Genomic DNA, 17,593 nt, shown 5'->3' on the forward strand with positions numbered 1-17,593 from the left:
CCAATTTCCCCTGATTTCAAAGACGTCATATATCGGTTTCTTACAGTCGATCTACATTACTCCATCTTATATTTATGGCACAATAAATACACACTATGTAAAATGGTTTATCCGCTTCCCATTTCCCTATATTTTCATGTGTCTACTGTTTTTGTGTCGATAACGGAAGGAGCAGAGCAACCCAAGTGTCGCGCCAGCGCAGCCCAAACGTTAAGTTTAAAAACTTCATAGGTAACGGCCCTCTGCTACAAACTTCTCATTGCTTTCCGTATTATTTTAAGAGCCAAAACGAGCAATTTAGCTCCTAAGTTAGACTAAGGAAGGAAAAGGTAAAACAGGATGGGGCTTGTTGGAATGGTTGGTGTCGAGATAATTACGATTCTTTGTTCAAACCAAATAAATCTGTAGAGTGAGCATCGTACCTATTAATTAGAAAAAAATGATAATAGGACAATTACGTGACGAATCTATCGTGACGTATTTTTTTATGACGACAAAGAATTCATGGAAAGACGCCAAATTGATATTAACTAGTTTATTTCTTTACGTTCGCATCTAGAAATTAGAGTAGAAAGGGGTTCTAAAAGCCACATTGAGTGATTTCCGTGAAAATGGCGGTATGCAATTTTAAAGTGAAGACGGTCAGTGATCGGGAATTGTTGTATTGGTACCGCGGCAACATTTCGCCGAATTTGCTGACTCTTAATGAACTTGGAAATGGCATCGACTTCTGTCTTGGAGTCGACATGATGTTTCCGGGTATAATTGGTAACCGGGTATTAGAAGTGACTGAAAAGGCGGAGTATTTCAAACGACTTAATTTCAGACGGCTGCGGACGGCACTAAGTAAGTTAAACGTTAAAACTGACATTCCAGTTGATGGATTGATGAAAGGATCCTTCAAAGATATGTTTACTTTTGGAACCTGGTTCAAGGCGTTCTTTGAAGCGAACTGCAAATCGCAGCCGGATGATCTCCATAAGCTGCGGGCCTTTCATTTAAGCAGATTGGCAAAAATAAAAAAGCAGTATAAATGCCGCAAGACAGGCTCACACGCTACAGATGCTAACAGTTCGATATCTGGCGTGAAGGATACACAACTGTCGTCAGATTTAAGCAATACCTGTTCGGAAATTAACGCTGTTTCAAGCACGGAATTAAGCGAAGTGGGGTCTGATCTTCAAACACCTGTGGAAAATTCGTCTGAGTTGATGTCAGTTGAAGAAAACAAACGAATAATCTGGACCCACAATGTACCATTAGGAAAAGCAAGCGACATCAGCACAGAGGCATTCACTAAAGAAAACAAATCTTTGGACGCATTAAAAGTGAGTGATCTAGCAGACATGAACATTTCAAATATTGTGAAAGAAATGACAGAAGACTTAGACGCGAATCGTAAAACAGATTTGGATAAAGCAAAGAGAGAACCGTCTGGATGTAAAGACTTCTCATCGGCAAATCTCTTAACCGACTCTACTTCCGGTTTCGATCTCAGATCCCTTTCCTATTTAAACGACCCGTCTTTCGAGAAGATGATTGAGTCCGCTATTTTTTCGGAACAAACAAAAATCCATCAAGGCAATGGTAATGGTTACGTGACGGAAGACATGCTGAACGAAGTAAAGAAAGAATTGGCGAAATTGAAACTCGTCCCAGCTTCCAAGGAGCCGACTGCAGATCGGGTTTGCGCCATCAAAAATGTTGCAAACGCTCTTGAAAGATTGACTACAATATCACATATTAAAAGTCAGTAAGAATTCAGAAAAACAATATAAACTTTCGAGTCTTTTTTTTTTAGATGATAATGGTTTCCTTGTATTAATTTATTATTCGATCATTCGTATTTTAACAACATTTCCTCGTCAAATGCACCTTTTCTAATACGATAATCGTTGTGTCTGGCTCGCATATCCATACTAAATCTCGAAACTTTGTTTAAACCTGGGAGGTAGATTGTTACTCAGGTCCAGGGGAAAATATTAAGTATACCATTTATTGCCTTCATAATTAGTATGGTTTTAAAGTTTATCACAATTGAGGGTGATAGTGGGAAGAGCTCCCTCTCCCTAAAAATGCCCTAATAGCGTGCGTCTCAGAAAGCCTCTGACAACCAAGTCCTGCTTCTAGCCTTCTCATGTGATTTGGCCACTAATCCCAGCGAAACTTTAAACTGAGAGAACAAAAACCAGTCACTTTGGGCAGTTGGTGCTCTCAACTCTGGATGATAAATAGGAGAAGGCAACTATGATCGAAAACTTATGATGCCTTGTGGGATTACCTCGCCAGGGGAAATACTAACAGAATTAACTAACAGAAAATCTGAATACAGGCTCTTGGGGCACCGTTAGAGTCAAGCTGTATCCATTCTGTCTTTCCTTTGTATCCTCTGTTTTCGCGGAGATGGGAGTTGCTGTACGGGCATATCACTCTGGTGAGTTTATGTAGTTCAGCTGCTGTACCACCGCCTCCAATCCCGGGCGGTTGCCAACAGCAACAACTAACAACAAATAGTATCTTTCAAGTGGGGATTAAAACTTAAACCTTTATAAGACTCACACTTAGAAATGATTTTTGACTCTATGTTTTAGTCTCTTTTGTCACGAGTTTGGCGTAAAAATCTTGATCACGAGAACGTATACTTGTTGAAGATCGGAGCTTATATTAGCCATATATAGACGACTAGCATATCGACCCGGCGTTGCCTGCCCGGGTGATGTTCTGGACCTTATAGCAGTTATTTTTCTGGGTCAAAACCAATAAAAGAAAATGTTCCTCACACCCAATTACCCTGTATCTCAATTTTCGAGGCTTTACACTCCAAATTGGCATAGTAATTTGGTAGAAAACGTAAAAATGAAATATTTTGAACTTTGACACAATTTTTTCATTTTCAGTTTGCTGAAGAGATCCAATCAGATGGTAGACCTGCCCCAGTACTTTGAATGTTGCCATAAACCCCCTTACATATTTATAACTGGATCCGAAAGCCGTCATCTGAAATGCGCAATTGTAGTGCCTTATTTCTTTCATGAAGGTTCTTGATTCAAGATTTGAACATGTGAGCAATCGTAGTAGCGGTTGTGGAGGTTCATATTGCCATTTGAACAGCATATTCCCTCAGGCTCACTTGGCCATCTTTTTACGATACAATGGAAGTATTTCCTATACATAGAGCCTATTTTTCCATCAGAGTGTTCAGCATAATTAGAAGAGGTAATATACTTGAATGCTTTTAAAGAGCAGCGTGACTTTTTTTATTTTTGAATGTCCTTCCAAATTGGCTCTTTATTGTATCTGACCCTCCATCCGTCTCGTTGCTCAACATTTTCTGAAGCGCGTCCAGTGGACATGGCTGAAGCATTTCTCATTAACCGTCTGTCTCGTTGTTCTTCGGTTTAGGAAGCGCGTGCAGCAGACTGACCTAATGCCTTTCTTTTAAGACGAGTCTTTCGTTGCTATTCAGCTGAATTTGAAGCATGTCTATCCAAATAACTTGCTCTTGGATCTTCGCCCGTTGAAGCTTGAAAAACAACCTGGATTTTACTCTTTTCATTTGGATAAATGAGGAGATTGGCGTGCAGTGCTCCGTCTAATGCTGCGATTGAGAAACTACTTGTCGAAGGCCCAGGCAAATTTGAATCGTCACCAATTGCATCCGAATCTGCAATGAAGGAAGAACCTCTCCCAGCTGAATGCCCCAAGCGACCATTTTCAACAAATACGACACTAGCACCCCCTGGTTGTTTTGCTGTGTTGTAGGGCACAGTAATTGTTAATTGGTGCGCCATGCTCTTTCTTTTCATTAGTTGATGCCTCAATGCACTTACCGATGACCTTCCCTTTTTTTGCATAACTGATAGGAATGTTCTCAAAATTAACAGCTGTAATGTAAAGTAATGCACAATAAACTGATGAGATTATTACAATCAATCGTTTGTCTGAATTCAAAATAAAGATTAATACATCGTAAATCTATAAATATTTTAAGCAAGCAGTCAGTAACAGAAGATGTAAATAGAAAATGTAACATATATATATCAAAAATATGGTCAGTAATTGTTTTTTAAACTGGTAATACCTTGCAAGATTCTGTTGCGTCTGTAAATATAGAAATAGTAAAAAAAAAAGAAAAAGAAAGGGACAAAGTAATTTTATTTTGGGGGTTGGGGTACAATTGATGTCACATCTAAGCCTGTTTTTTTTAATAACGTTTAAAGTGTTGTTCTGCTTCTACTAAATAATAAAATTTTTACAATCATCGAATTAACCCCCAACCCACAAGAAAGATATTAAAAAATACCTCACAGAATATTGGCTGACCATACACTATAACAAATTATTTCTCACTGTAGACAAATATTTTTTTTTTTAAATTTGGAAAAATACCAAACATAAAAATTATATTTTTAAACTACTTTTAGAAAGAAAATGAAAAAAATATTTTTTTTTCAAGAAGTTATTGCTTGAAATTTTACCAGATTTTTTTCATTAAAAAGGTTTTTAAAAAACAGTTCAAAAATGTAAAAAAAAATATTAATTACAAGAGAAGTTCAAAATTAAAAATAATATTTCTTAATTATATAAATAATTTAAACAAGCAGTCAGTAATTAAAATATGTAAACAGAAAATATCTTAACATAAATATGGTCATAAAATGCAAAAAAAAACTGGCAATAACTTGCTTAATATACAAGAATGGGGTGAGTAGTAAAAAGTAAGAAAGGAGCAAAGTAATTGGGGAGGTGGCTACAATTCATGTCAAAGTTAAAGTAATCTATGCCTGTTTTTTTTGTTATAACGTTCAAAGCGTTCTTATGCTTCTACTAAATAAAAATTTTTAACAATCATCGAATTAACCCCCACCTACAAGGAAAATTTTAAGAAAAAAAATGAAAAAAAAAAAAGAAAAAGAATTGTGTTCAAAGAAGTTGTTATTGCATGAAATTTTACGATAATTATTTTTGCGTAAGAGTTACATTTAAACGGCAGTTTTCGTATCTTCGATGTGTTTTGGGTTAGTTTCGTATAATTGTATTTTTTAAAGTTTCACCTAGGAAAATAGGAAAAAAATATGAATTTACAAATTTAAACAGATCATCTAATATACCCATAGATACAAAATATCTCCATGTTGAGAGATAATTAAAAACGATGTATTTTTAGGTGTGGTTATGATTTAGGTTTTTAAAAAAACGTATATGTGCGTGTGGGTTTGTTGCTATAGAAACCAGACGTCGGATTTTGATGAAATTGGCATTTTTCGTATATACAATTTCTTTTGGGGTAGTTTCGTATAATTTTATTTTTGTAAATGTTCACTTAGAAAAAAAAAATACCCCCAAGATTAACAATAAATTGTTGTCTTTCATTTGATGCTGAAATTAAGTCGCTTGATATCGTCGTTTATGAGGAGTTTGATTAAGAGATTAGCCAGTCAAAACTGTTCCTAGTTCCCACACACAGTTTTGCTTTTATAGATATATAGATATAGATATATAGATATAGATATATAGATAATAACAACGATTAAATATGAGTCAAAATAATTCAAATGGTACAAACAGACAATCATCTTAAATTAAAACAAAATGAATTCTCGAGTTTGTTTACATGTTTATCCATGATTCATTGCAATATCATTTGATTTAAATCATATTGTACCCAAAAACAAAAGTATATTAGAATATTGAGAAGTAAATGGCTAGTATGAATCATATATCGATTTTATTGTGGCATCCGAAAAAGGGGGTTGTGAACATGGTATTTGTTCATGTTAGATGTACATTTCTGCATGCCACTTCAGTCTGGTAAAACAGGCTTTTGTATAGTTTGTTTTGTTTTACGAAACATCACATATCGATTGGTTATTTTATGCCGTTTAAAATTGCTACATAAAATCGTATAGGTAGGACGATTATTGACATTAATGCCTTCAAAATAAATTGCTCCTAGAACACATTGCTATTTAAATAGAATTTTTTTTTGAATGACTTGATTAAATACATTGCTCTCAAAAAACCTTGCTGTTAGAATATAGTGTTCTCATAAAAAATGATGGTGCTTCTGAATTTACCGACCCGCGTTTTCCACGAAGTTGACTCGGGATCGATCGGCAGCCGATGGAAGTAAGCATAAAAATCGTCTGAGCGTTCTTCATTTTTTTTTTAACGGAAGCGCTATCTGTTTTTTGCAAATGCGAATCTATAAATGGTATTTTCTTTATAAATTGAGCGAAATAAAAAAAAAATAATTTCCAACTCTCAGAGAGGGTTTAGGGTTTAGGGTTAGGGTTAGATACATATTTATTATCTTATTTATTATATTTCTGTTTTTCTTGTTTATCATTATAATTTTCTTGTAGTAGTGTAACGTTTCGGGATCAGCCGTTTCTGGTTATTTCCGTCAGCGACCGAGAATGCCCGAGAAATTTTGTGGAAACCAGGGGTCGGTAAATTCAGAAGTATCAACATTACTCATAAAGGGAAAGTTCACATCGAGAAGAGAACATTACTCCGAAAATCATTACTCTTAGAAATAACATTTTGTAGACAAATAACATTTTGTAGCAAATATGCGTTTTATTTTTTATTACTGTTTTTTTCTGTTGTGTTACATTGTTTGGTCTTAATAGGCCTTTTGGTCAAGATCAAAGTGTAGTATCTGTTTTCAGATGCTGCACTTCCATTTCTCGTTCTCTTTCAGTGGAGGAGAAATCCTTCACGACTGAGACAATTTTTATTTTTGTACCTTTTCTCCACGTTAAAAAAACGACCCTGGTGTCTAACTCTGTCCCGTGGGGAGGCATAGTAAATAGGTACATTATGTTTCAGTTACCGGACCGTTTTTTGGCGATCCAATAACCTCGTCAGACTTTACAGAAATGGTTGTTTATGGAAGAATGATATCAGGCGAGAAAAGCAAAAAACGGAAAAGGGAGAAAGGAAAGAGGGAGGTGGGTGTTTGTAGATCGCCAGTGTTTAAGTTTTGGAGTTCAAGAACATTAGGTGGTTGTGGGGAGTTTGGGAAGTTCATCTCTGATGTGCATAGAGACATATGGATGCACAAATTCATCCGTAGATACATAGACGCAATATTTTTATTAGTGGTGGTTTTTAATAATTTGATGTGAGTGCACATGCAAGCATCGATGTACACACACATACATACATATTGAAAAATATAAATTCAACACGCATGCATGCACACACATACACATGCATATACCCATACACATATGCACACGTACATGCACTTATACATATATCAGCAAAGATAGACAGCCACGTGTACACACACACCGACACATACGCACGCATACACATATAGATATATAGAGAAACACGCAGCAAATTTTGGTCATAGGTATCCACACACATATACATACACATGCACCAATAAACGCACATGCATACGTGCAATACATCAATACACGCATACGCATACGTACACATGCACATGGATACGCACACATGTATATACAAATACATAGGACCATACCATACACTTGCGTGGATACACGTACATGCGGGCTTATGTTAGCCCATACGCATACACAAATACAGACATACAGGCATACCCACATGTATACGGAGACATACGCACACTTATAAATGCACATATTAGCACCACATGTATACACTGACATATACCCATTCGCTGGTGGGCGGCAGATTACGGATATATATATATATATATATATATATATATATATATATATATATATATATATATATATATCCACACATCCACACATCCACCCAGGCCTCCAGATACACCAATACTCCCACATATACACATGTAAATGCACGGACACATGCATGCATACATGCATATACACACATTCAGACAGGCATACCGTTATGTACGTAAACATACCAATATACATAAATGTATACATGAATTTATTAGTACTCATATATACACAATATTTTCACTAATTGAGTCTATATATATATATATATGTGTGTGTGTGTGTGTGTGTGTGTGTGTGTGTGTGTGTGTGTGGAGAGAGATGGAGAGAGAGAGTAGAGGTGGGTATATTAATAGAAATAATAAATATTTGCATATAGATATATATGCATATATATTAGGAGAAAGGAAAGAGAGGGAGATAGTATAGGTGTATAGATTCTTAGATATAATAGATTTATATATATATATATATATATATATATATATATATATATATAGAGAGAGAGAGAGAGAGAGAGATAGAGAGAGAGAAAGAGAGAGAGAGAGGGGGGAGAAAGAAGTGATGAGAGGGAGAGAAAGATGGCGAGTGAGGGAGAAGTAGAGCTACGTAGATAAACTAATATACTACACCCTATTCTCGAAAGTGACGAGAACTGTTCACATGAGTACCTGTCATACAGATAATATTCCAAGCTCAAAACTTGAACTCTTTGCAAAAATTTTGAGAGAAAGATCAAGAAATTCATCATTTTTGATCCCCAGAACTGTTTGTATTATTGTTATCTTTTTAAAGCTTATTTAGGAAAAGTATACTGTTTTACTTGATAATTCATTATTATTATTATTATTATTATTATTATTATTATTATTAATTTATTTATTGTGGACTATTACTCTCATCTTTATTAGTTGTTGTTTCACGGCGTTTCGGCCAACTATTCCTTTGGCATTGGTCAGGTGGTAACCACGACGGATAGGAACTCGAATCTCCTACCTCCATTCTCAGCAATCACTGCCATCCGTAGTTTTTGTCGTCTCACTATGTTTCGGCCAAGTACGTCTCTGGCCGGCTATTCCTATGACCTTCGTCAGGTTACCATCTGACGAAGGCTAGAGGAATAGTTGGCCGAAACGTCGTGGAAAAACAACTAATAAAGATGAGAATAATAGTCCGCAATAAATAAATCAATATGAATAATACTCATCTCAATAATGAATTCCTATAAAAAAAAATGGTATATATACCATTCGGTACAGAGCCGACCATGGAAGATCAGATAATAAATAAACGTGGATTTATAAGATCAAAAAATTCAATCTTGATCGCCCTTCGAGGCTCGTGGCGCAGTTGATAAAGACGATGAATCTCTACTGTTCCAGATGATGATTGTCTGAAGAAAGCGGTTTCAATCCTACCCAAAGCCGGCCAGAGGCTTACTTGGCCAAAACGTGGTGAGGCGACAACAATTACGGATCGCAGTGATTACTGAGAATGGAGTTAGGAGATTGGGAGTTCCTATCCGTCGTGATTACCACCTGACGGAGGCCAGAGGAATAGTTGGCCGAAACGTCGTGAAACAACAACTAATAAAGATGAGAATAATAGTCCGCAATAAATAAATTAAAATGAATAATACTCATCTCAATAATCAATTCCAATTTTTAAAAAAATGATATATTATTATTATTATTATTATTATTATTATTATTATTATTATTATTATTAGTTTTCACACAGGATATAATCAGAAATCACTTATAGCAACAGTAGTTTGTCACTGACATCTCAATGGCAACCATTATTTATCTTCACTGGAATCTGGAACGCAATAAGTCTCCCCAAGGTTCCAGTCTAATTTGCACACATCTGATGGAGGTCTGGTAAGTGGTTTTGCCCCCCAATCTGTCCATCCTCCTTAGCTTCTCGGTACCAATTGGTGCCGGTAATATAAAATAATTGGAGAAGTCAATTTACAATTTAACACTTTCAGTTTTCGTGGTTGTATTTTTGCAATACTTTTGTTGCATTTTCTATATGATCTGTTAGCATTTCTCACTCGGATTAAATTGCGCAGTGCTACTAAAGGGGACGGTTATCAGGGATTTGTTTATGTTGGACTTGAAGACATCCAGGTTGTAGTCAGGTGGGAAACAGGCAAACAGAAGAGAGTTCCACAGACGTAGACTTCTAAGAAAGTAGCTTTGTTCATGGAATCTAAGTTTTGATTTAGGTACAGGATGATGAAAATTATTGACAGTGGTTTCAGTTAGACGAGTGTTTACCGTGAAAGATTGGCGAGGGTGGACCAGAGATTGGAGCTCATACGAGCACTTGCCATGAAAATAATGATAAAACAGACAGGTTCGCAACATCTCTTCTGTTGCAGCGAAACGAAAATCCACTAAGTCACAAAGTCTATTTTGTACTCTGTAAAGGCAGAATAGGGTGTTTTTAGTAGCTCCTGCCCAGACGTGGCACCACTACTCTTTCCTTGGGCGAACCTGGCTTGTATATAGATAGAGAATTGCATCAGTAGTGAGATATCTTCTGTAGTGGTAGAAGGATCCCACCATTTTCCCAGCGACTTTGGCAACAGACTTGATGTACGTGTTCCATTTCAGATCAGGAGTAAAATTCAAACCCAGAAGCTTGGCAAAACACGGAGCCTCCCCAAGACGAGATCCATCCATTTCAATTGATGCCAGATGGGGATCAGAGCGTTGATGATGTAAAGATAGTAGCTTGGTTTCAGATGGATTAAAAGTAACAAGCCACGTCTTCCCCCACTGTACCACGCGCTCAAGATCAGAGGAGAGAGAATCAGAGAGAATTTGGTCGTTTACGGCCTTTGATGCGTTCGCATACATGGTCGTGTCATCAGCATAGATGTCAACGAATGATTTAAGTATGTGTTTTTGGAAGATCATTGATGTAGATCAGGAAGAGAGTTGTGCCCAGGATGGACCCCTGAGGGATTCCAGTATTAATAATGTGGGCCTCTGATTTCTGTCCGTCAACCACTACTCTTATGGGCCTATCAGAGAGAAATGATTTAATAATTGAGAAAACATTTCAAGTTATACCGTAGCTGGAAATCTTGTGAAGTAGGCCTTTATGCCATACGTTATCGAAGGACTTTCATATGTCAAGAGTAATTGCCTTTGTTGATAGATTCACTAATCCTATGAGATATAACTGTTAGCACATCTGCTGTAGATCTAGCAGAACATAAATCATATTGCATGTCACTAAGAAGGTTATTTCTGCTGAGGTGGTTGACTACTTCTCTATTTAATATGGATTCCAGCAGTTTTCTCATGACGCACAGGAGACTTATTGGTCTGTACTGAAAGGGAGATGACTTATCACCTGAATTCTTAAATACAGAGCATACTAATGAGGCTTTCCAGGGTGTTGGGAAGCACTTCTTCTTAAGGCAACGCTTAAACAGTTTTGCAAGTATGTGGACAGATTCTGGTTGAAGCTTTTTCAATACTATAATTGGAATGCCGTCAGGTCCAGTTGCTTTACTGGAGTCAAATTTCTCGATTAACTTGGCGACCTCACGCACAGATATTTGTATGTTGCAGAGCCTGTCGTCTGTTAAAGGAGGAAATACACGGAGTTGATGGCCTTGGTCGCATAGGATAGAATTAGCTGCAAAGCTCTTAGCAAATAGTCTGGCCTTGTCTGATGCTGACGAGATGGCCTCTGGTCCATTGATCATTGTTGGGATAGAACGCACGCTTCTGTTCAGGATCCCGTCTGCTATTTGCCAAAACTGGTGGGAACCAAGCCGCTGCCCAGCTACCTTGGATTTACTGGCAGTCCTGAAAGCAGCTTTAGTCTCAGTACATCTATTACGTTAGTAGATATGGAAAAAGTATTTTCTGTGCGCGATGGCAGCAGCACATTCTGAGGAGAACCATGGCTGGCTGTTAGGTTTTGTTGGAATTTTTTAGATGATATGAATCGGTTTATGCTTACAATTAACCATTCAGTCAGGTCTGATACTATAGAGGACCCATCCTTTTTAAACATGGAATGCAGAGGTAGATCAGACATAAATGTACGGAAGCTATCTCAGACACCCATAGAGTATCGATATACAGTACGGTGGAGAGGTAATCTGAAGACTTATGACATTTAATTTTTATCTTAACTGATACAACTGAGCGGTCGGAGGATCCCAGAGAAGATTGAACGGAACATGAACATAGCTCAGGGGAAGTTATGAGAAAAAGGTCTAGAAGGCTTGCATACTGACAAATAGTATCGGGCACACGTGTGGCTTCGTGAACAATCTGGTTGGGGTTATAGGCAATGGCAAAATCATGAGAGAACCTCCTCTTATCATCTGTCGTATTTGAGTGGGTCAGCCATTACACATTATGGACATTGAAGTCATCGCAAATGTGAATGTTAGCTGAAGGATGAGCAGACAGGATGTTGTCAATTTTCTCAGATATACTCATAAAGATAGTAACCTCGCTTTTGTGGGGGGGGGGCGATAGAGGACAAATATAAATGCGGTGGTGTAAGCAAGTGCAACTCTGAAGCACATATAAGGTAAATTAAGGTATTCTCTGGATATATCCCTACCACACAGAAAGCCATCTATATGTCACATGTAGGCACATATTTCATGCCCATGGCGATCTTGGGGGTCAGATTTAGATGTTAAGTTAGAGTATCCTTTACTTATGAACTCATCTAGGGAAGTGGTCGGCCCTATGCCAGTTTCGGTTAGGAAGAATATGTCCGGTTTCGTTTCCTGTACTTGGGTTTCAACCTCTGAAAGGTGTGAACGTAGACCTCTGATGTTGGAGAAGGAGACATGGTAGTAGGCGTCTATGTTGGAGAATGGGATTCTAGGTTTATTCGGGTTTTTTTCTGGAGATATTTCATGTTCAGGTTTTGGATTTGGTGCACAGGTCGACAGATTTGGTTAGAGCAGAGCACAGAGGGAAAGTAAGATAGAAAAAAGGCAGATATTATATATTTATATATATATATATATATATATATATATATATATATATATATATATATATATAGTAATTTATAAAATATATATAGCGATTAAGCTACACTGAAATTATTTTTTTACTATAATAATTAAATACCTACAGACACTAGTGTTTCATCATTTCAGGATTATTCAGTGCAGATTCGAACCCCGCAACACGAGACATCTCTGGCTCGATTAGCGAAGACCGTATCAATTCAGCTACCATTAACCGTGTTAAATAACGTTGAATTTAAACATTTTAATTTTAAAGGTTCATTTACGTCAGTCAGACAGTGAACTAATCGTTATGCGATGATCTACGCATTAGAGCTAAATTGACCGACTTTAATTCAACTGAAAGTGCTCAACGATGAGAAACGAATTTCTTTAAGGGGCTATCATAATTATTTTTTACTATTATAATAATTAAATACATAGAGACACTAGTGTTTCATCCTTTCGGGAATCTTCAGTGCAGGGTGTCACGGTTAGCACCAGTCGACCGATTCGAATCCCGCAACACGAGACATCTCTGGCTCGATTAGCAAAGACCGTATCAATTCGGCTACCATTAACCGCGTGAAATAATGTTGAATTAAAACATTTTAATTTTAAATGCTCATTTACGTCAGTCAGACAGTGATCTAATCGTTATATGATGATCTACGCATAAGAACTAAACTGACCGACTTTAATTCAACTGAGTTTTTATAGATGTGCATATTAGATTAGAGCTATAGGTTCAAACTTGTGTCGGTGTTAACTTCGCCGATTATGTTCCTTTATTGTTATTTATTTATTTATTTTGCATTTTGTTTTACGGTGCTGTTTAATTTTCTTGATGATTTAACTTTTTGTAATTAAGTGAAGGCAACTGCTTATATATCTATTCGTAATAGTTTAAGATTTTGTAATTACAAAGAGGTAACGTTTGTCTTTTTTATGTAAAGTAATATAGAATATTATTGAATTCACCTATCAATAAAGATAAAAATTAGATGAGATTAGTAAAAGCCCTTTTAAGAACATGACATTTCCTAGCTAGTAGCCTTTCAGAAAAAAAGAGTAAAGAATATTTACATTAGAAAAAATAGATTAAAATAATAGTTTTCAAGAAATGATGAACAAATAAAAAAGAAATAGTCACAGAAGTGAGAGTTATAAAGAGATGCAAAATATAACAATCAATAAAAATATAACAATCTATTAAAATATAACAATCTATTAAAATATAACAATCTATTAAAATATAACAATCAATACAAGTATAACAATTAATACAAATATCGCGATAACTAAAAATATAACAATAAATAAAAATATAACAATCAATAAAAATATAACAATAAATAAAAATATAGCAATCAATAAAAATATAACAATTAATAAAAATATAACAATCAATAAAAATATAACAATCAATAAACATATAACAATTAATAAAAATATAACAATCAATAAAAACATAACAATCAATAAAAGTATAACAATCAATAAAAATATAACAATCTATTAAAATATAACAATCAATACAAGTAAAACAATTAATACAAATATCGCGACACCTAAAAATATAACAATAAATAAAAATACAACAATCATTAAAAATAGAACAATAATTAAAAAATATAAAAATTAATAAAAAATATAGCAATAAATAAAAATATAACAATCAATAAAAATATAACAATCAATAAAAATATAACAATAAATAAAAATATAGCAATCAATAAAAATATAACAATTAATAAAAATATAACAATAAATAAAAATATAACAATCAATAAAAATATAACAATCAATAAAAATATAACAATTAATAAAAATATAACAATCAATAAAAACATAACAATCAATAAAAATATAACAATCAATAAAAATATCAAAATCAATAAAAATATAACAATCAATCAAAATATAACAATTAATAAAAATATAACAATCAATAAAAACATAACAATCAATAAAAATATAAAAATCAATAAAAATATAACAATCCATAAAAATATAACAATCAATAAAAATATAACAATCAATAAAAATATAACAATCAATAAAAATATAAAATCAATAAAAACATAACAATAAATAAAAATATAACAATAAATAAAAATATAACAATCTATTAAAATATAACAATCAATACAAGTATAACAATTAACACAAATATCGCAATAACTAAAAATATAACAATAAATAAAAATATAACAATCAATAAAAATATAACAATAATTAAAAAATATAAAAATTAATAAAAATATAGCAAGACATAAAAATATAACAATCAATAAAAATATAACAATCAATAAAAATATAACAATCAATAAAAATATAACAATCAATAAAAATATAACAATTAATAAAAATATAACAATCAATAAAAACATAACAATCAATAAAAATATAACAATCAATAAAAATATCAAAATCAATAAAAATATAACAATTAATAAAAATATAACAATCAATAAAAACATAACAATCAATAAAAATATAACAATCAATAAAAATATCAAAATCAATAAAAATATAACAATCAATAAAAATATAACAATCCATAAAAATATAACAATCAATAAAAATATAACAATCAATAAAAATATAAAAATCAATAAAAATATAACAATCCATAAAAATATAACAATCAATAAAAATATAACAATCAATAAAAAATATAAAATCAATAAAAACATAACAATAAATAAAAATATAACAATAAATAAAAATATAACAATCAATAAAAATATAACAATCAATAAAAAATATAAAATCAATAAAAATATAACAATCAATAAAAATATAACAATCAATAAAAATATAAAAATCAATAAAAATATAACAATCCATAAAAATATAACAATCAATAAAAATATAACAATCAATAAAAATATAACAATCAATAAAAAATATAAAATCAATAAAAACATAACAATAAATAAAAATATAACAATAAATAAAAATATAACAATCTATTAAAATATAACAATCAATACAAGTATAACAATTAATACAAATATCGCAATAACTAAAAATATAAAAATAAATAAAAATATAACAATCAATCAAAATATAACAATAATTAAAAAATATAAAAATTAATAAAAATATAGCAAGACATAAAAATATAACAATCAATAAAAATATAACAATCAATAAAAATATAACAATCAATAAAAATATAACAATCAATAAAAATATAACAATTAATAAAAATATAACAATAAATAAAAATATAACAATCAATAGAAATATAACAATCAATAAAAATATAACAATTAATAAAAATATAACAATCAATAAACACATAACAATCAATAAAAATATAACAATCAATAAAAATATAACAATCAATAAAAATATAACAATCAATCAAAATATAACAATCAATAAAAATATCAAAATCAATAAAAATATAACAATCAATAAAAATATAACAATCAATCAAAATATCACAATCAATAAAAATATAACAATCAATCAAAATATAACAATTAATAAAAATATAACAATCAATAAAAATATAACAATCAATAAAAATATAACAATCAATAAAAATATCACAATCAATAAAAATATAACAATCAATAAAAATATAACAATTAATAAAAATATAACAATCAATCAAAATATAACAATCAATAAAAACATAACAATTAATAAAAACATAACAATCAATAAAAACATAACAATCAACAAAAATATAACAATCAATCAAAATATAACAATCAATCAAAATATAACAATCAATAAAAATATAGCAATCAATAAAAATATTACAATCAATAAAAATATAACAATCAATCAAAATATAACAATTAATAAAAGTATAACAATCAATAAAAACATAACAATCAATAAAAATATAACAATCAATAAAAATTTCACAATCAATAAAATATAACAATCAATCAAAATATAACAATTAATAAAAATATAACAATCAATAAAAATATAACAATCAATAAAAATATAACAATCAATCAAAATATAACAATCAATAAAAATATAAAAATCAATAAAAATATAACAATCCATAAAAATATAACAATCAATCAAAATATAACAATCAATCAAAATATAACTATCAATCAAAATATAACAATCAATCAAAATATAACAATTAATAAAAATATAACAATCAATAAAAACATAACAATCAATAAAAATATAACAATCAATAAAAATATCACAATCAATAAAAATATAACAATCAATCAAAATATAACAATTAATAAAAATATAACAATCAATAAAAACATAACAATCAATAAAAATATAACAATCAATAAAAATATCACAATCAATAAAAATATAACAATTAATCAAAATATAACAATTAATAAAAATATAACAATCAATCAAAATATAACAATTAAAAAAAATATAACATTCAATAAAAATATAACAATCAATAAAAAATATAACAATCAATAAGAATATATAACAATCAATAAAAATATAACAATCAATCAAAATATAACAATTAATAAAATATAACAATCAATCAAAATATAACAATTAATAAAAGTATAACAATCAATCAAAATATAACAATTAATAAAAATGTAACAATCAATAAACATATATCAATCAATAAAAACATAACAATCAATAAAAACATAACAATTAATAAAAATATAACAATCAATAAAAATATAACAATCAATAAAAATATCACAATCAATAAACATATAACAATTAATAAAAATATAACAATCAATAAAAATATAACAATCAATAATAATATAACAATAAATAAAAATATAACAGTAAATAAAAATATAACAATTATTAAAAATATAACAATAAATAAAAATATAACAATTAATAAAAATATAACAATTAATAAAAATATAACAATCAATAAAATATCACAATCAATAAA

This window comes from Euprymna scolopes, chromosome 39, assembly GCF_053919585.1.
Source record: "Euprymna scolopes isolate OS-2025 chromosome 39, ASM5391958v1, whole genome shotgun sequence".
Classification (NCBI taxonomy): domain Eukaryota; kingdom Metazoa; phylum Mollusca; class Cephalopoda; order Sepiida; family Sepiolidae; genus Euprymna; species Euprymna scolopes.